Source organism: Labeo rohita, chromosome 13 (assembly GCF_022985175.1).
Source record: "Labeo rohita strain BAU-BD-2019 chromosome 13, IGBB_LRoh.1.0, whole genome shotgun sequence".
In the NCBI taxonomy this organism is placed as follows: domain Eukaryota; kingdom Metazoa; phylum Chordata; class Actinopteri; order Cypriniformes; family Cyprinidae; genus Labeo; species Labeo rohita.
In genome coordinates this window covers 4,885,076-4,908,114 of record NC_066881.1, presented here as the reverse complement: position 1 = coordinate 4,908,114, position 23,039 = coordinate 4,885,076, and positions in this window count along the sequence as shown.

Sequence of the window (23,039 nt, the reverse complement as noted above, 5' to 3'; positions counted from 1 at the left end):
GTGACATAATGGATTCTGATTATGGTATCATAGTAAAAATGCTGTAAAACAATGAATGATTTTATATAAATCAGTATTTGCAACAAATACAATCAAACAAATTACATGCCTTACAATTTATTTGTTTATTTTGTTTATTTGCATGTTTTATTTACAATAAGAATGGTATGGTTATTTAGTTAGTTAGTTAGTTAGTTATTTGGGCCCGAGCACCGAGGTGCAAGGACCCCACTGGAATTGCTCAGTTTCTTCTTCTTCTCCAAAATGAATTGCATTTTTGAGGGCCTAAACATGCTCGAAAACACATAAAACATAAGTGGTAAAAATTTACATCTGATATGGGCTTCAGAAGTGGGTATGGCAAAATGGCTTGATAGCGCCACCTATAAAATTTCAACGAAGTGCCACCCGAGCTATGTATCATATACATGTATGAAATTCGGTAAACACATGTAACAAACCAATACCTACAAAAAAGTCCCCCGGAATGAAGTCCGAAACCCAACAGAAAGTCTGTTATTTTGAATTGTATTTTAATGAGCTCCTCTTAGAATTTTAACAGATCAACACCAAATTTGGTCAGTGTAATCTAAAGCCCTTTGTGATGTTAAATTGCAAAGATCTCAAAAAAAAAGTTTTAATTGAAGGGCGTGTCCATGGCGGTCTGAAAAACTTCAATGTTTTATTTTAATTCAGGCATACAATGCCCATATTCAGTTATAATCATAGCACCACCTGTTGGCAACAGGATATGTCATGTTTTACACTAACTCAAACATACAGGGCCCTATTTTAACAATGTAAGTGCATGGTCTAAAGCGCACTTCACAATCCACTTTTGCTATTTTAAGGATGGGAAAAACAGTCGCGTGCCCGGCGCATGGTCTAAAGGTGTTTTCCCTATTCTCTCAGTGAGTCATGGGTGTGTTTTGGGCGTAACATGCATTAAACCAATCAGAGTCTCATCTCCCATTCCCTTTAAGAGCTAGTTGCGTTCGCAGATTCGCTATTTACACTGCAGAATTTGCTAGAACAAAGTCTGAACGCTTCTCCAGAGAGCAGGGCAGGCGCCAAGGAGGGGCATTCACAGACTGAGCCTCCTCAAATTACCTCCTCGAGTTACTGTGCACCCCCTTTCCATCCTCTCCCCTCCTTGCTAAACATGATCGTTTTTGAAAGCGAAAGTAAAACCAAAAAAACAGCTCGCATAAGCAAGCGATTGACTATCCAATATGACATGTAGGCATTTTTATATTTATGTACACAATTATAATCTTTTACATTGTAATCCTTTCATTTTTAATATTTGGTTTGGATTTTTAATGTTTGTGTGCTGCTGCAGCAGGAAGTTTGGCACATTGTTTTGAGTGAGAACGTCACATATTGACACTTGGTGAGGATCCTTTGGTGTCAAATTTTGACACTGAAGGTACCCCTTTAGCGTCACTTTTGGACGTGCAGGGTCCTCCATTGATTTCAGATGTTTGCCTTAATTTAATGGTTTGCATGCATTTGTAAAAATAGAAATTATTTTATATAAATGTATACTTTCATTGGAGCACCTAACCCCACCCCTGCCCTAAACCTACCCACGGACGGAGACGGCAGTTGGGTCTATTCCTCTCACAAATCAATCGTTTTGCATCGGAAAACTTGGAATATAATTTTTTTTTTAATAAATTATGACTGTAGCTGCATCTGCCAGTTATATCCTGTGTTTTATTGACAAATGGCAGGTTTAGGGGCAGGGGCTGGGTTACGTGCTCGTAAATGTGTAAATAATGAAATGTAAATAAAACTTGTGACTGTTTACATTGAAAAAACCACACCCCAACATATATGCAATAATGGCAATATTATTACCAAATATATAATTTAATCATGACGAGAAAATTCCCAGTGCCTTTTGCGTCAGCATTATGACGCCAAGGGTTTCTTATTTCAAATCGAATCAAATCACCTTTATTTATATACCACCTTTAACAAACAACAGAATTGTGACAAGGCGGCTGTACAGTATTAAATAGGAAATAGTGCATCAACAATGCAAAGGGCAACAGTAAACACTCAATTTGTCAGGTAAAGGTAGTTAATCAAATACAACAAAATAAAATACAATATTTAAAGCAATGAAGGACCCTGCACGTTGAAAAATGACATTAAAAGAGAGCCCTGTGCGTCAAAAAGTGACACCAAAGGATCCTGACCAAGCCTCAGTATGTGACGAGATGTTGCTTTGACATATTCCTCCTATATTTACCACTTTAAATGCATTTTGCTCACCGTTCAATGTTTTCATAAAGCCACTGTGTGTAGGTGAGCCTGGGTGCGAGGGCCCTTTCAACGCTGCTTCCAGCTTTAATTTTATTTATTTTTTTAATGGAAATTGTGTCTCAGTGCAAGAGAAATTCTATGCTCCATAAAATATTTTTTACATTAAATTCTATATTTCATTCTATGATTCTGAAGTCAAATATGACCTGGACAGGTTCATGAAAAGTTTTGTGAGATTCAGCCAAAAAACAAATGTCTGTGAGTAGTTAATATATTCTAGCAATGATTCATTTGTATAATTAGGAAGTGAAGTCACAGTGAAGCTTAATGTCTGCAACAGCATGTAGGTCTGACTTTATTTCGGTTTGCTTGTCGTTTGAGCAAATAGCATAACAGTGCATCTGCTGTGTTGTTCACAGCACGTTATCAGAAACTCAGCTTTACATAAGCTCTCTGCACACAGACACTGATAAAGAGGACTCCTCTCAGAAGAAAAGAGGGCTCCCCATACAATGCCACTGTTCTTCCTGTGTACACACACCAGACTCATCAATATCCTTTCCACTATCTGAGTCAATATTAGCAGGGAGGTATTTGGCCTTGGTATTATTGAAACACCTCCACTGAGGTGGGCAGGTGCCTCAATCCTATGTGTAGATTCTAGCACATGGAGTTCACAGGCGTCGTTCTCTCTCGCCCACAGAGTGTGTGTGTGTGTGTGTGAGTCTAAGCTGCCTTGTTGGTGTCACCTTGGCTTCCGTCCCAGGGACACAGCGCAGGCTGTTCGGCACTGTTTACCCAACTGCACCCCTGGACCTCACAAAACTCGCGAAAATTGAACTCTGTTTCATACCTGCACATAAACGCACACATTGTCATGACTGGAACGCAAGGACATGTGGTCAAAATGACCAATAACCAGCCAAGAATGTAAAAGACCACCTTTCCATCCTCAATGCCAACATGTACGTAATTCCTGTAAGAGAACATGAAATCTATTTAGCTTGCCAATACTCATTCTTTGTCTTGTTGTACATCATCAGTTTATCATTTTACATTATTCTTAATGATATTCTGATTTTTTAACATAATACCTTCAAACTATATTAAATGCTCTGTCTCAGAAAAGGCATTCCTTTACGTTTTCAATTCAGATAACCAAAGAATTTTGCAGTTACGTTGACTTTAAAGTAACAATGTAACAGAAGCAGTGACATTTTCTTCAGCCGAATGAAATAGTTTATTGTAAAGAAAAAAAATAAAAGGCAAGGTCTTAGTTCAATTCATCATTTAAGTGAAAAATCGCCTAATTTTGATAAATCTTTCAGAAAACAAGACCTAGGGCCTAAAATTATTAACAGCTTGCACCAGGCAAACCTACTTTTGGTGTTAAAAAACTACTGTCAGGATTTACTTAACATGGCTGCAGTAGTTTGCACTAATTTCCGCTGCTCTTGGTAGACTGAATTGGTCATTATGGAAATGATCCAGCTGCGTCTGTGTTCTTTAATTTGCACATTGTCAGTAGATCAACTGCAGAACTTTCTACTCCCAAGTATGTGAACATGTCTAGTCAAAATATCTAAAAAAAAAAATCCTTACATTTTTTATATTTACTTAAGAAGCAACTCTGTATGAGATATAACACAATTCTGAGAAATAAAGTCAGACTTTTTTAGCAGAGTTCATATCTAGCAATTGTGACTTTTTTCTCAGAATTGCGAGTTTATATCTTGCAGTGGTGACTTTTTTAACACGTAATTGCAAGTTGTTAAGTCAGAATTGTGAGCTATAAACTCACAATTCTAAGAACATATCAGTCTTTTTTTCCACTCAAAACTGGACTCGCAATTGCAAGGTTTTATCTTACAATTCTGAGGGGGAAAAAAACTCAGGATTGCGAGTCCGAATTGCAAGGTATAAACTCGCAATTGCAAAGAAAAATGTCGGAATTGTGAGATATAAAGAAATTAAGTCAGAATTGTGTGGTATAAACTCGCAATTGCGAGTTATAAATTTAGAATAGCAAGATATAAACTCGCAATTCTGACTTTTTTCTCAGAATTGCATGATATAAACTTGCAATTGTGAGTTATAAAGTCAGAATTGCAATTCTGAGAAATAAAGTCAGACTTTTTTTAGCAGAATTACAAGTTTATATCTAGCATTTGTGACTTTTTTGTTAGACTTTTTGCTTAATTGTGAGTAATTGTGAGTTATTAAGTCAGAATTGTGAGATATAAACTCACAATTCTGAGAACATATCAGTCTTTTTTTCTCTCAAAACAGGACTTTATAACTTGCAATTGCGAGTTTATATCTCATAATTCTGACTTTATTTGTCGCAATTGTGCGTTTATATCACACAGAGAAAAAAAGTCAGAATTTTGATAAAACACAATTCTGATTAAAAAAAAAAAAAAACGGAATTATGAGATGAAATGTAGCACTTATTTTTTTTTTTTTTATTCAGTGGCAGAAATAGGCTTCCATAAAAAAATGTATACTCAAATTTAAAAAGGTCTTGTTTGTGTGTGTGTGTAATGCAAAACAGATATGTTATATTGTCAAAAGGGTGCCATGGAAGCCATTAGCATAACCTGGTCTTCTGCAGTCAGTTTTCTCCTTGAAGGTCAACCACCGTCATGGCAGAGCAACAGTTTGAAGAGTATGTTCCTGACCTAAACCTTGAATGTCACAAAGTGTGTATCCGCCTGAAGCCACTTCATAGACATCCCATGATGCTTCCCATTTGACCTCTCCATCAGCCTGGGAGATCGTTCTCCTGGGTGTCAGCTGTGTTGAGAGAGCAAGGTCACACCTGCAGGTGCCTGGCGGGGTGATAGATGATGTTTCTTTAAACTCTAGAGAGCATGGTTCTTAGGGACCGGCTGTTTACTCTCTCTTGAAGTATAATGGGCTCCTTTGAAGGGGCAGAACTTGGCAGACCTCAGACTGGGAGAATACCGCTCGATTAGTTAATGACACATTCGGCTTAAATCAAGCATAATCACCATTAGCCACTCAGGCAGCTCACATCAGCTGTGGTATTTCCTACTATTGGCAGGGCTGCTTTTAATAGCTTTGCTCATTGTGCAGGAAAAACAGGAAAACGGTCGAGAATGTGACAGTTGCATTGCCAGTTCTCATTTAGGCTACATTATATTACTGGTCTGGGCCTGAATCAGCAGATTTGCAGATTTGATTATTTTCCGCAATGTGTGATTTTATTGTTAGCCTCTCTGATTGGTGTTGAGACTGTCCATGCTGGGAAAACAGCTGCACTAGACTTGGCTAGCTAGTCTTCTAGCCAGGTTGAGATGGTTACACTAGTCTGTTCTGATGGTTCTTATGGGCAATTTGTGAGGCTGCAAGGACCTGTTGTGCAGCTAACTTTTGTGAAAAAGAGCTGTGCTTAAAGGGTTAGTTCACCCAAAAATGAAAATTCAGTCATTAACTGCTCACCATCATGATGTTCCAAACCTGTAAGACCTTCATTCATCTTTGAAACACAAATTAGGATATTTTTGATGAAATCTAAGACTTTCTGACCCTCAATAGACAGCAACGTCAGTCTTCACGACCGTACTCTCATGAACGCACATCGAAGACAGACATGGAAGAAGAGAATTTGTTGAATAAAGTTGTTGTTTTTGTTTTCTTTGCACACAGAAAGTATTCTCACAGCTTTATGGTTGAACCACTGGTGTCTCATGGACTGTTTTAACAATGTTCTTACTACCTTTCTGGGCCTTGAATGTGGTAGTTGCATTGCTGTCTATGCAGGGTCGGAAAGCTCTCAGATTTCATCAGAAATATCTTGTGTCCGAAGATGAACGAAGGTCTTACAGGTTTGAAACCACATGGGGAGGGTGAGTAATGGGGAGGGTGAGTAATTAATGACAGAATTTTCATTTTTGGGTGAACTATCCTTTTAACGGCATTGAATGTGCACTTGTAGTGTATTTTAAATCTTAAAAAAGAAGAAAAAAAGCTATATTTGTAGAGAATTTACTGTAAATTACATTAAAGGCCACTTGATTGTACTTGAGCACACTCAAATACAATTTTCAAAGTACGTTTTAAATCATTATAGTTTAATAATCCTTTATCCTGCTTTAAAGAACAATGTTTGTTTTAATTTGACTTATAAGTATGAACTTGCAAATGAAAAAACTTCTTAAGTCCTCACCCAAAAATGAAAATTTTGTTATTTACTCAAGTTGTTCCAAACCTGTTTAAATTTCTGTCTTTTCTTGAACACAGTTGAAGATATTTTGAATAATGTTGGTCACCAAGCATATTTTTTTATTATTATTATTTATTTTTTTCCATACTATGGAAGTCAGTGGCTACCATCAACTGTTTGGTTACCCACATTCTTAAAAATATGTTTATCTTTGTTTAGCAGAAGAAAGAAACTCATACAGGTTTGGAACAGCTTGAGGTTAAGTAAATGATGACAGAATGTACATTTTTGGTTGAACTATCCCTTTAGTTCATCTAATTGCATTTAATATCAATTTAAATGGCTACACTTTATTTTGATAGTCACTTTAGACATTCTACTAACTATAAGTAACTTTGCAACGCTTACATGTCAACTAATTCTCATTAATTTGCAACTACATGTCTACTAACTCTCAGAGCAGACTGTTTAGGTTTAGGTTAGGTTTAGGGTTAGTAGAACAAGTTGACATGTACTTGCAAAGTTTAGAAATGTGTTAGAAGATATTAAGCAGACAGTCTACTAATACTCTAATGACTAGTTGACATGCAGTTGCAAAGTTACTTACTGTTAGAAGTATGTCTAAAGTGGACTATCAAAATAAAGTGTTACCATTTAAATTATATTTCATTTCCATTTAATTGAAAATAAAATGCAATTAAGTGTCCAAAACCATTACGTGTGTTAAGTATATAAAAAACTAAAGAGTAGCCTACTTTTTCACAAGGGCAAATGTGAGTGCATTTTCTAATTTGTTTGCTTGCTTGTTTGTTTGTTTGTTTGTTCATTTCTTTCTTTCATTCTTTCTTATATTGTGCTATTTTTCTGTCTTGTATGATATGCTTATCATATTGTATGATATTTTACTTTTCTGAGGTCTTGGTAAAACCATGTACATCTTAGACTTTGGGCATATTGACAATTCCGCCCAGGTGTTTTAATTCACTAGTACTTCTATTGGCTCTTCGTTAAATGGTCAAAAAACAAACAAAAAAAAAGTTGTGGGAATAAGTGGGTAAACATGGGTAAACCTCAATTGACAAATAGAAAGAGCTGTGTATTTGACAAAGCAGATGAAGGAAAATGATTAACAAATGGCTGTTTAAAATGCAATTTAAAATGTGCAATTAAAAAATACAATTTTATTGTTATTTTTAACTACATTTTAAAAAAGAATTAAACAGGTTTAAATGTATATTTATTTCTATATGTTATTCTTAAATGTTACTCCTACTCCTCTATTACTAAGACTGCGAAAATTAATTGTCTCACATTGTGCACAATGTTTTAACTGAGGGGGGAAAAAAACTTTTACTATCAAGAAATGACTGTGGAGCTTTGATATTAGGTCAACCTGCATCAAACTTCTACAGTGTCACAGAGAAAGAGTCCGCATTCAGGTGTAGTGGGTTCACGTGTCATATGAGCTCCTTTGCTTGCATTTTCTTTTGCTCCAGAAGCAGGTATGACACAGACGCAGGATGTTTAAAGAACAGCAGATAATCTTACAGGCCGCGAGGATCAGTTAAGCTTCTTGTCAAGTGCTGCTCTTCAGCTCTGGCCCTACGGCACAACCGTGAGATGTCAGGGTGACAGTCTAGACAGCAGCTGTCTCCCTGAAAACTTTTCCAAAACTCCACATGAGACATCAGTCCCTCCTACATGCAGGAATCATTTGTCTCTATTCAAGACCAGTCAGAGGGGAAGCACGGCTTTCGCTGCATAGTTTGCTTGAAGATAAGGGTTTCATTGGACCGTGTGCCCCACAGAAACATTCCGTCAAAACTGTCTTCAAAGTAAACACGGGCATCGACGCTTTCATGCATAGAAGTGTTAAAGAGCACCTGTTCGAACCCATATAGAGGCTAAACAAGCCTAAGAGCAATGATACAAAAGTGAAATTTAATAGTTGGTCATTCATTGCCAGCAGTGTTGGGGAAAATTACTTTTAAAAGTAATGCATTAAAATATTGTATTACTCCATAAAAAAGTAACTAATTTTGTTATTTAGTTACTTTTTATGGAAAGTAATGCATTATGTTACTTTTGTGTTACTTTTTGTCATCCGTGCTGGGCTTGCTTATTCATTTTTTCATTATATAGATAGATCATAATTTCAACAGGAATGGACTATAAAAATGCTACTGTGAACTTGGTTAACTGGTTAATGGTAAACTCCCTTACTACATACTGTAAAGTGTTACATTTCATGTAATTTTAATTTAGTTGTGGAAGTGAAGTCATCTTATAATTTACAGTGGAAACACTCCCAGAATTCCCAGAATTCACTGTATCTCACATCTGATGGATTTTCATTGAAATAACTATGTTTAATATTTAATCTTTCTTGTCAGATATGTACATTAGGGTTTTATATTACATCTTATGTTGTTACATTAAGTTTGTTGCATTATTTTAGAGTTATGTGTGTTACCGTGATGGTGTTTAGTATTTGTCAGTATATGACACTGTGTACACTTGTATATATTAGTACATTAACGTTAGCATTTATATTAGTTTTTTACTTCAGCTTGTGGAAAAATTACTTGTGATGAGCATTGATTTTTTAATTTCAGTATTTTAGGCAACCACTGCTGTTGTTTATTTTATTTTATTTTATTATTTTTTTAATCACTAATTTTATTATAAATATTATTTCACAGTGGTGTTACTGATCTAACCTTAAATATTTATTTCTGGCATATATCCATGAACATTTGTGAATAATACTTCAAATCATGTTGCTTTTTGGATGTCCTATTAAATAGGTTTTACTCAGATTTTTAAAATCTTATTTACATTCTTTTTATCATCTAGCGGATGATAAAATGAACCAAGGCATATCTACAGTTCAGATCAGACACTTTTGACAGTAGTCAACCATATAGCAACCACCCAGAACACCCTTTTGCACAAGCAAACATCGCTGTCATTTTCTTGAGAAAATGTAATACATTTTGAATTGTACTAAGGCTTAAACTGGAAATTAACATTCCAGCCTTATGGGTAGTCAATGTTTCTCCTTGAAAAAGAAGACATCAGAGTGAAAAAATGTTATGTTGTAACTCCACTAAACAGTGAAATGAATCTGATTGCTTCAGCAGTTACTGGCATTCATGCAGTTATTTATTGTAATTCCTATAATTGTCACCAGACTCTGTGTTAATTTGTTTACAGTTTTAGAGGTTGAGAAGCATACCACCATCATGTAGTTTGCCAACAAGGCCAGCTATTCAAAAATAACCTGTCTTGGAGCGCCACCTAGTGGTCGTTTTGTGATATAGTGTCTCAGCACAGTAGAAGTTAAAAGAGATTCTTATTGTAGCAGACTTGGATACTATTTTTTTCATAATGGAGAACAAATTTGGTCTAGTTGGACTGATTAATGTCTCCAACAGTTATAATAATTTTTTTTTTTAATATGCTGACAGTGTTGACTAAAAGTTTGGGCACATCCCTATGAAACCACATATATAGCAATGGATTATATCTTTCAATAAATAAAAGTAACAGTAACCAAAGTTAAAATGCATTATAATATTTCAAGGTTTGTTTGCCTTATATGTTTGCATTTTAAGGTGCATTACAGTGCTTACATAATGCATTAATACTAGTATTATAATGAATTACGCTTTAAGTAAAGTGTTACTGAATTAAGCAAAGTTGCATAAAATTGATCAAAAGTGACAGTAAAGACATTTATAGTGTCACATAAGATTTCGGTTTTAATGATTTTAAATTCTGAAATAAAATCATGGTTCTGCCAGGACATAAAATATTTATTTGTTGTGTTCGTCTCTGCTTCATTTTAAAGTAGAAATGTTGATTTTTAAAAAATTAATGGCAGGCAATATGTCAGCACAAGAATCATTGACTTTGAAAAATATTCGTAATTCTGCATTAGAGAGTTCTCTCCATATCTCTGCAGTCTGTTTGAGGCTGGAGGGCGAGAGCTTGCTGTTCTTCCCAACAGTGTTTTCCAGCTACTTCATTCAGATCATAAAAGTGAAGGGCCCAGGGTTTACTACACCCTTAACCACAGTTACAGTGGACTCACATCAACGTTGAGCTCGCTGCATACGAGCTTCCCACATACAGCCATAAAACACAAACATCACACGGGGAAGCGAGCCTCTCCTGACATTCAGTAAAGCGTTTATTTCACTGGAGGGAGAGGACGAGCGCAGAACACCATACTGCAGAACACATACCTTTCAATAACCTTCAAACTCTTCCAACACCACTGAACAGCAAAATCACTTCAATGAAATAAATCAGTTCAAACATATGTCAAGCTTGAGTGGTGTTCGTAACCCACACACAATTCAGCTCTGTGATACACTTTAATAATAATACTGTGTTCATAACCATATACACTATCCAGCACTTGATAGTAGTATGTAGTAGTAGTACCTTGTAGTATGTCATTATTTAAAAATATACCAAACTACCTGAACTTCTTAAATCTTTTAACTACCATAATAGTACTGTAAAAAGGGGGAAGTCCTTATGGTTCATCAAAAATTTTAGTTATAGCTAATAAACTTGAATAGAATAGACACAGTATGTATAATGCAATAAACATAACATAAATTGTCCATGATTGATAATAATAATAATAATAATGCTAAAGATAAGCATTTAAATACAAATATAATTAAAAATCACAGAAATGTCCTTGTGTGTGTTTTAAAGAAATATTTAATCATAACTAATAACATAATTCGTATATATTCACTTACAAATAGAAAATACATTTTAATAACACTTAACAATAAAATTTCATGTATTGTCTTACATTTACAGAAAATAGTTAATGTGCCATGTAACTACAACGTTTTACCATAAAATTACTTCTTAAATATACATTTTTTTATTGAAACATTGAATCATTTTATATTATCATTCTGATTATTTTAATATTTTGTTAATTATACACATATTTTTTTATATATGGTGTTAATAACAGAACATGGTAAAATAACTTATAGTAAACCTATTTATTTATTTATGCATAACACATTTTGTTTAATCTGAACAATTTTAATTTCTTTAAAAAAAAAAAGTCAGACATGAGCAGTGTTGGGAAAAGTTACTTTTAAAAGTAATGCATTACCATATTGTGTTACTCCCTAAAAAGTAACTAATTAAGTAATGTGTTACGTTACTTTTGAGTTACTTTTTAAATCTGGCAGGGCTTGCTTGTTTGTATTTAATGAAAATATTTTTGGCAAATGTAAAAGCACTTTCACACCAAAAGCCTCAGACTGGAGGAAAAGTAAATTCACATCTGTACAATAAAACACAGAAGAAGAAAGTTCAACGCTCTTCAGTAATAAAAAAAAAAGAAGAAGAAGAAGAAGAAGAAGAAGAAGAAATGTTAGTTTATCTTGAGTAATTTTTGCTTATTAGTATGGCTGAATTGGATCATTGAAGGTCAGCAGCAAAAACACTGGTTAATAAAATGTAATTAAATTAATTTAATACATAAACACTTAAAGAACATTTGTATTATTTAACATTTAATTATTGAGGTTTGCATCATATTCTGAGTTGCATTTCACTGTTTTTATTCATTGTGAGGAATACTTCATCTGTTTTTTTGTGCATGCTCACATTTATTTTAGAACTAAAGTAACATCTTACGATTTCTCTCAAAATGGGGACAGGGGAGCTTTCAATCAATAAAGGGGAAAAAAAGTAACTGGCGTTACTTATTTGGAAAAAGTAACTCAGATATTTTAGTGTAAATTAAAAACTAGTTACCTGAAAAAAGTAATCTGATTATGTAACTTGTGTTACTTGTAAAGCGTTACCCCCAACACTGGACATGAGTCACAGTGGCACTGATATATGTACCAAACAGTACTATAAATACAATATAGCTAGATCTAAAATCTGGAAAATCACTTGTATTACCGCTTTATTTCATCATACCACCCAGCTAACTTTTCTTAATAAAGCGCTAGACATAAACAGTTTGACTTTGTGTAAAGTTGCTTTGAAACAACGTGCATTGTGGAAAGCACTATACAAATAAATTGCACTTGACTTAACTTTTTGTTAGTGTATCTCACCAACAAATAGACTAAGAATGAGAAAAGCCACTCACCACTGTTTGCACACAAACAGCTCAATGATGCCAGCGTCATTAAAAAGCTCATTAGACAGACACTTGGACAGTGAATATGTAGGGAAGTGTACGGTGAACATGTGCTAGACATGTAAATGTGCAAAGCCTCTGTTTAAACCATAATAACCATAAGAGAAATGTTTGTCAGCTGTTTTGCTAAAGCCAGCTGTCGTTTAACTGGGTGGAAGTCACAGGACCGACTTGATCCCGCTCATCCCCCTTACAAACGCACAACACACACTTCACTCTACAGTGTGTGTGTATACAGATGTTCCTTAAAACCTATAATCTGTCATTTGGGAGAAATCTGAATTCACAGCCTTCAGCTACAAGGCAGAAACGTTCTTCAGGAAATATGTGTAGCGACAGCTGCGGTTCGCTCCCACTAAGACTGCTGAATAAACCACTGTCTTGGATCAAATCCATTACACACCACCTCAGCATGCAAGATCCATTATGAAGAAGGACCTTTAGGAAGGTCTGTGCACTTTGAAATCTTGGCAGAATGTCAAAACCCAAACAAGCATGTGGTCGGCTTTCGCACAGGTTTGGTTTTAAATATAACAAATTGGCCTGCACACTTTTAAATGATTAAAAATGGAAAAGCTTCTTGGGATTAATCATAAAAACCATATTTAATTTGCCAGGAATGCATTCAAGGCTGTGCAGGTATTGAAAGTGCAATCTGTTCAATACATCATACAGCCCTGAAGGGATAGTTCACCCAAAAAATGAACATTTTGTCATGACTTACTCAACAGCATGTTGTTAAAAAAAAAGCACAACTTTCTTTCTTTTGCAGCATAAAAAGTAACAAATTAACTGTTTGTTCATACACCATAAAAATTATTTTATAAACATAAACAAATAAAACATTTACACCATCCCTGATAAATAAGGGATGCCTGCTTACCTGCTATTTTTTATTTTTTTATTTTTTTGCTGTTAAATAATAATAATAACACAAACAAGTAGACAGAATAAAAAAAAAAAATAGAGAATGCTAGTGTTAGAGGGTCTTTTTTTAAATAAAATGAGAAGGAGTATTTAGAATAAAAATAGAATAGATAGAACAGTGCAAGAGAGTGCAAGTGTTAAATAAAAGGAAAACAAGTAGATAAAATAGAAATAGAAATAGAAATAGAAATAGAAATATTTTTGGAATCGGCACCCCAAATTTAGTAAAAAAAAAAAATAAGTTTTGGATTTCAATAATTTTAGGGTGTATGAAAAAACAGTTAATTTGTTATTTTGTATTCTGCAAAAGAAAGAAAGTTGTGCATTTTTTTAACAGCATGAGGTTGAGTAAACGATGACAAAGTGTTCATTTTTGGGTGAACTATCCCTTCAGCGCTGTTTGATGTATTGAACAGATTGCACTTTCAATACCTGCACAGCCTTGAATGCATTCCTGGCAAATTAAATATGTTTTTTTATGGTTAATCCCAAGAAGCTTTTCCATTTTTAATCATTTAAAAGTGTGCAGGCCAATTTGTTATATTTAAAACCAAACCTGGGCGAAAGCCGACCACATGCTTGTTTGGGTTTTGACATTCTGCCAAGCTTTCAAAGTGCACAGACCTTCCTAAAGGTCCTTCTTCAAAATGAGCATTGATATTTGGGCTATTGAAATTACAAAGCGGCAGTGAAGTTGCAAGTAGTGAAGAGGCAATTTGGTGCTAAACTCTGCAGGACACCGGCCCCGCCAGGACTGAGTTTGGGCACCCCTGCTTTAATGGCTCCGCAACTCGTGTGATTGATTTTCCGTGCCTTTCCGAATACGGATTCACTATTCGGGCACATCCCTATGAAACCACAAGTGACATACTGATTAAACAATTATCTATCAGCTTTAATGCATTTATCAGAATAAGAAAAAAGTCAAATGTTACACATTTCCATTTTGATGACAAAGAAAATATTTTAAATGTAGGATGAATTCAGGTAAAGGTAAAACAAGTAATTTAGATACCTAGATGTTTTTTTATTTTTACTTTTCTTTATTACTTTTGTTGACTTTAAGGTCCAGCTATAATATTTCAATTTGAATACAGTTCATGTAAAGTGATATTTGCAAGATATATACCAATAAACATTTTGAGGTCAAAGCACTTCCATATTATGCCTCTTTTGTTGGTTTTAACTGCTTCTATTGTCCTCATTTGTAAGTCATTTTGGATAAAAGCGTCTACTAAATGATTAAATGTAAAGTGTCCATTTTGCTGTATAACACCACACTTTCTCACAAAATATGATGTCTAAATAATATTTTGTAGCACGTTTCCTTTCGACAACCATTTGCACCAGAAAAACTGCCAAAAGACATGATTGCTATCTTCCTCTGAGCCATCTTACAGTTATCAGTTCATTTTCACATATATGATTGATTCTGAAGACATTATGAATCCTGAATCCGAATTCCTGATTCATGTAAAGTGAGCTGACCTTTAACATTTAGTAATTACACTTACATTCATTAAAAAAATTTACATTCACTACTTATTTTATAGCTGACATTTATAGTGAACTTTTTAGAAAACAGAAATGAGACTTCAGTCAGGAATTCAAGTCAGAGATGGAAGAAAGGAAAGAGAGAATGTAGAGAAAGGAAAAAGGAAGTCAAGGCATGTAGTTGTATCTGTGGAGTGAAGAAAGGATGAGAGGCGAAATATATAGATGTATAATATAAAGCTTTAAAATATGGACACATTAAAAATAGTTTAAAGTGTTTAGAGAGCATAGACAGAAAAGAAAAACATTTTTACATATGCTTGCCATTTTAATTGTTCCTCTTGTTGTTTTTAGCCTATTCGTTGCTGCTTGTGTTATAGTTGCATCTTTAATGTATTGTAGACTTCTTTTTGTTAATTAATATTCTGATTTCTGAATATTCTGATTTTCAGATTTCATCCAATTTACAACACAACATCAGTTGTTTTGGGTTTGTTAAATATGTAGTTAAATATGTTTGTCCGATAGAACAACTTCCAGAACAACCCCTTGTCATCCAAGATGTTCATGTCTTTCTGTCCTCAGTCGTGAAGAAATTATGGTTTTTGAGGAAAGCATTTCAGGATTTTTCTTCATATAATGGACTTCATTGGTGTATCCAAATGTATGAATTTTGACATCAAAATTAAAAATATGTAACATTTGACTGTTCTTTGTTATTCTGATAAATGCATTAAAGCTGATAATTTTATGTTTAATGAGTATGTTCTTGTGGTTTCTATTAGGGATGTGCCCGGATAGTGAATCCGTATTCGGAAAGGCACGGAAAATGAATAACGCGTTCTACAGAGCCACGAAAGCAGAGGTGTCCAAACTCTGTCCTGCAGAGTTTAATACCAACTTGCCTCAACACACCTGCCTGGAAGTTTCTAGCATGCCTAGTAAGAGCTTGAGTAGCTGGTTCAGGTGTGTCTTATTGGGGTTGCAGCTAAACTCTGCAGGACACCGGCCCTCCAGGACTAAGTTTAAGCGCCCCTGCACTAAAGGGACATGGTTAGTCGCTTGCTAGCGGTAGCCTGTTACAATACAGTACAATACAATTTCACTTACCACATAAACAGAATAAGGAGAGATGACTGATAGGACGGTGGTGAATGATTTGCAGATCCTGAGCACCACTGACAATCGTCTAATCTTGTAAAATGTGTGGTAAGCAACTTTACTGCCACTCTGTAATTTCAAAGGCCCAAATATCAGTGCTCCCTGATGCCTGCAATTTATATACAGTATAATTAAACAACGATATAACTGCAAAAAAAACATTGAAATATATGTTTCCTCCAATCTCGTATTTATTCCCTTCAGGGGATCCATAGTACATAACTTCCTTTTTTTTCAATTCTATGTAAAAATTGTTTTGACTCTCCCTGCATGGACTTAGGCCTAAATATATTTTGTGTTCCAACACTCTAAAAAATTCTGGGTTGTTTCAGCCCAACTTTGGGTTTGCCCCGCTGTTGGGTTAAATTTTTATATTACATTTTTAATCCAAAATTTGGGTTAGTCCATATGTGGAGGGTGAGCAAACAAAGACAGAATATGTCAGGACTATCCTTTTAATACATCGGTACATTATTATTTGGCAATGAAACAGTCTAATAACAGATCATTTTCAAATCCATGGAGCTGCATATGTGAACGCAAGCTTAGGTTTCAGATCAAAAACTTGCACACGTGCCTTCAGCATGCCGTAATTTCCTCTTAATGCAAAAGCCCTGTGAAAACGAGCGAGAAAACGGAAGATAGCGAGAGGAGGGGCAAATGCTCCAGGACCCTTAGATTCTGTGGCGGGGACTGTGGGCTCACGGCCGAGTCTGACTTTCACAAGTAATTTGTCCCACTCAGTCCAGTGAGGGTAAATAAAAGTCTCTTATCCTGATTAATCTGTCCGTCTACACCGAACAAGGTGAATGGAAGGTGGCACAAATGAGGGTGAAGAATGTTTGGTGTGCTAGTGTAAACAGCCCCTGGGTCAGGCTCCGCTCCATCACTCATGGCAGGGGCCGCCCCCCTTGGGTGCAGGCCCCGACCATTTATTTAGAGCCAACAACAGCAGCGGTGAGGTCACAGCAGTGATTAGATGGGGAGAGAGGGGAGGCGATCCAATCGAGTCTGGGTTATTCCCACAACTTCCTCTGCTCTTTTCCCATTCTTTCCGTTATGCATTCATCACACACAGGGAATGTTTTAAAATAACACACTGCTCCTACCATTTGTGTAGTAGCTGAAATTTTATAATTACTTTGAATATTCAGAGCACACACACTTACCTTGGAGTAACCAGATCTCCTTCATGTCTCATTATTTGATGGGACCGACAAATGTTTTGGCTTAAAATACAAATATTTATGAAATTATTTTGAAAATTACTGTTGTAAACAAACATAAAACAAATACATTTTGTTTACTAAAAACACATTTTTAAAATAAATTATTATTTTAATTTTGAGAATGAAAATGGATAATAAAGTAAAAGCAGTCAACAACTGTCCAGCATTTTGTGTTCATTTAGTTTTAATGACCTTTCTATTATTGTAAAATGAGGTAAATAGTACTAAAGAATGAGTTGGTGTCCAAACATTTGACCAGTAGTGTATTTTTGAGATAACAGCTGGCACCACATGCTGAAGACATGCAAAATAGTGAGGTCTTAAAGGAGAAGTCCACTTACAGAACAATTATTCACAAATAATTTACTCACCCCCTTGTCATCCAAAATGTTCATGTCTTTCTGTCTTCAGTCATGAAGAAATTATGGTTTTTGAGGAAAGCATTTCAGGATTTTTCTCCATATAATGGACTTCATTGGTGTATCCAAATGTATTAATTTTGACATCAAAATGAAAATATGTAACATTTGACTGTTTTTTGTTATTCTGATAAATGCATTAAAGCTGATAGGTCTTTAGTCTATGATTAGCTCACCTCTTATATGATAAGTTTTCGGGTTGAGTCGTTCGTTCATCACGTGACAGCCCCATAAGATGAATGAAATTCTACCTTTAAACTATAAATTTGTCAAAAAAAATTACAGTTTTGTCTGTATGCTGTCCCCCCACCCCCCCACCCCCACTTATGAGGACAAAAAAATTTCACTGAATTAAGATACATAATCACACTTCTGTATTATAGCGTTAAAGTTGTTTCATAACTGATGAACTTGGCAACCGCTGATATTGAACTGAACTGAATCAACATTGAATCTGAATTGAGCTGACACTTTATTGTTTGCCGTATAGCTGCAGCTGAAATTGAAGCTGTTTTATAACTGATCAAATAACAATGTATGTAAACATAATTTATTTTCTTATTATTACTATAAAGCTGCTTTTAACACAGTCTGTATTATATAGTGCTATATAAATAAATGTGATTTTATTTGACTTCTCAAGCACCGAAAACATCATGAAAATGCTATAAAAGTAGGTGTGAGGAGCTGACAGGACAAAAATCACTACATATGGTTATGCAACAAAATGAGGGTGGGTAAAACAAATTGCAGAATTTTCATTTTTGAGTACACTGTTCCTTTAACTACAACTCAGACGTTAAATTACTTGCCAGTTACAGTTACATCAGCAGTCGCTGTCATTACTTTCTCACTGTGTAAGGTTATGAGACTGTAATACTTCACTGGGATGAACTGTAAGCAGGGAATTCATGAATACTAATTTGAGAGAGTGGACATAGTCATACAGTTGTCGTTTTACTGGATCACAGGCTGTAAAAACTTCTTTGACAGACCACCTCAGCCTCCTTTAGTGCAGACAAACATTGACTTTCCCCACATCTACCCCACACATGCCCAATGTCACTGACAGCATTATTAATGTTGATCTACAGATGAGGTACTCTAGCTGACCCTGAACTTCCCACAATGCCATTAGTTTGTCATTAGCCCCATGAAAAATGCAGCTTTTGGCAGTATGCACAAATACGTAGTAAAAACAAATGGGAAAAAGAAAATCATAAAGTATAACATTCGTCACCCAATTGGCACGACGCAAATCACAGCTTCTACAGCCAAACAATAAAGAAATATACAAGGGCTAGTGATGTCACAAGTTTTCCTCTGAAGTTTCTAGAATTGTGATGTGTTGTGCATTCAAAGGATTCTGTTCAAAATAAAATGGGCTTACATAGAGCTATTACTTATACGACACTACAACAGTATGGCTTATGGTTCTTTGTCAGTCCCATTCCTATCTCTTCTACCTAATCCTTATCAAAATAAAGAGTTAGGCCACAAATATAACTTCAAAAAGGAACATAAAAATGCATTGCATAATCACTAAAACGAACTAAAAGTAAAACAATAAAAAAATTAAATACTTCAAATAAAATAAACAATAACTGAAAAATATTTTTAAATAAATGTAAAAAGTAGTTGCTAATATAGTTAGATCCCAAGCCAAAATCTTTCATTTTCATTTATTTTAAGCTGAAACACTAACATAATTAAAACTAAATACATTAAGACAAAAAATGTATGTAAAAAAAAAAAAACTATGTAGACTATTTTATTGAAAATATAAATAATACTAATAAAAATGACAAAAACACACAAGAAAATTACTGCAATTTTAACTAAAAATAAAATGAAAACAAATATAAGAATTAAAATCTAATTCAGATACTAACAGAAACTATACACTATAAGAAAAGTCTGTAAAAATACAGCCCAGTGTTTTGTGTTAATATGAAGGAATGTTCTATATTGATTTTTTACAGGTGTTTTACCTGTATTTTATTTTATGTACTGCATTGTGTTCAGTGTTGGGGGTAACACATTGTTTTCCCATTTATTGACTAACAAGTCTCCTGTCTCCACGTTGAGAGAAATCGGGAGTAAGTGCAGAGCCGTTGGTTGTGGGCACTGTGTAATTTTGATGTTACTGTAGTTCTAGATTAAATGTGAACATGCATTAATTCATCTCACTTGCAAAACAACAGATGCAGTATTTCTTAAAATGAATAAAAACAGTGAAATGCAAACTCAGAATATGATGCAAACCTGCAATAATTAAATATGTTAGGTAACACAAATATCTTGTTTGTGTTTAATACCATTTAATTAACCAATGTCTTTGCTGCTGACTATCGATGATCCAATTCAATCATAATAACAAGCAAAAATAGCTTTAGATGCATTTTCTTATCGCTGAAGTGTGTTAAACTTTTCTTCTTCTGTGTTCTGATGTACAGATGTGAGTTTACTTTTTCTTCAGCCTGTGGTGTATTAATTTCCCTTTTGATGTGAAAGGGCTTTTAGGTTTGCCCAAAATATCTTTTTATATTAAAAACAAACAAGCAAGTCTTGCCCAGGTTTTAATTACTTTCCATAAAATGTAACTAAGTAACACAATTAGTTACACTGCCCTCCAAAAGTTTGGAAACGCCCTAGAAAAGTGGGGTTTTGGACAATATTGGCATGAATCCTTTTAATTAGTGATAATTTTGCACTGATAAGGGACAACACAAACTACAAAAACATATTTTATTACATAAAAACCTAAATTCATTGTATTCTAAACTTAATTGGCAATCAATTGTTGAAGCTATTAAGGTGTGCTGACCCAAATTAATGTATTTGCACCAAAAATTACAAGGATTTATGCTGATATCGTACAAAACCACACATTGCCAGGGGTGTTTCCAAACTTTTGGAGGGCAGTGTACCTTTTTAGGGAGTAATACAATATTGTAAAGCATTAATTTTAAAAGTAATTTTCCCCAACACTGATTGTGTTGTGTTTTAGGGTTAAACGAAATGTCCATAAGAAAAACTGAAAAATGTACTGGTAATTTTCTGTCCATTCTATCCATTTTCTTCTTCTTCTTCTTCTTCTTCTTCTTCTTCTTCTTCTTCTTTTTTTATATATTGATCAGATTCAGAATACTAAAATAACATTGATTCATTCTGTCTTTTTAAAAGACATTCAAGCACTAGTGCAATAAATGAAAAGCAAAATGTGCATTATTTGTGAAACTGATGCTTTATCCATGCATTTCATGCTTTGTTCCTTTCAAAATCATTTCTCCAATTTTCCAACCTTTTCAACTATGAAGGTGTTACAATTCCCAACAGGATATATCTACACAAACTAAACTGTATACTCAACATTGGGCCTTCATGATTATTTGTTTCCATCATGATTCTCGATCACAATCTCAAAAAAAGTGTCTCACTTGAGTGTCTCACTGTAAACACCTAAAAGACTTAATACTGCTGTTCTTGTACATATACCATATCTCGTAAATAATATCATTCAGACATGACTGGAAGGCATAATTATTGGAAGTCTACACATTTGAGACCTTCTTGTGTCCCAACAGAGTATGAAGCATTGACAGAAGTCATTTTGTATATAACTTTAGCAAACATTTTTCCATCATCTACTAGCCAATAGCCATTTCCCAGTATACCACAAACTGTATCAACTAAGCTTTCTTCAAAGTCATTTTATGTACAGTCCCACTCTCTCTCTCCCTCTCTGTAGAATTGTAAGACAAATGCGATATCCCACATCACATCATTAGACATGAGGCTGTTTAATTAAACCCTCAAGCAATGCCAACAATAGCCATTATAAAGCTCTCTTCCACCAAGCTTTTAATTAGTCCCTAAGACCCTCTAGTTTTCCAGACTCCTTCCACTTATGAACTGCCTTTCAAAGACTTTCCAAACACATGAAACTTCACTCCACATGTTCTTGAAACCAAAACCCCGAAGGTTCCACTGAACAAACAGATGAGTGCCAGCTCTGAGTATAATGGATCTTGGACAGCATGTTTTACTGCCCTCTGTAGGACTGGGGCGGTTTGCTTCAATGTAGACTGTGTCTACACTGAAGATTACAAAAATAAAAGAGTGAGACAGAAATATTCATGTAAAGGTGAAGTCTGTGATTTCAGAGCCACAACAAAGGACACCAAACAGAAATGCTACATTTTTAATATCTATCTATCTATCTATCTATCTATCTATTTGTCTATGTAAACGTACAATAATACAAATACTCCCTCTCTCTCTCTCTCCGAAAAAAATAAAAATAAATAAATAAATAAAAATAAATAAATGTATTTATTTATTTTAACCAAACCTTTAAATCATACTATTCGTGCTGTTGCCTTTACTCCACTTCCTGGAGCAGTGTCATTTAAGAGTATATATAAATAAAATGTAATATAAATATAAAGTATACGTAATATAAAGTTAATCAAATCTAAAATGTTTTATTTATTGATATTAACACACAATAGCCAAAAATGATCTAATTTTTGTCTCTCGTCTCTCAAATAGACAATTTCCATCTATTTCTACTTAATCTAACTCATAAAATTACTTCCTCTGATACTACCTAATTTGATATAGTCACAATGAATTATATATATGTGACCCTGGACCACAAAACCAGTCATAAGGTTAATTTTTTTTAAATTGAGAATTATGATCATCTGAAAGCTGAAAAAATAATCTTTCCATTGATGGTTTGTTAGGATAGGACAATACTTGGCTGAGATTTGGCTGAGAAAATCTGAAATATTGAGAAAATTGCCTTTAAAGTTGTCCAAATTAAGTTCTTAGCAATGCATATTACTAATCAAAAATTAAGTTTTGATACATTTATGGTAGGAAATTTACTAAATATCTTCATGGAACATGATCTTTACTTAATATCTGATAAATTAAAAGAAAAATCGATAATTTTGACCCATACAATGTATTTTTGGCTATTGCCAAATCTACCCGTGCTACTTAAGACTGTTTTTTTTGGTCCAGGGTCACATATTATTTAAACATCTAATTATTAATTCAAAGTTACCAAAATAAGTACATTATTTAACATACTCTGAATATGCTAAAAATTCATTTGGATTCACCTGTCCAGT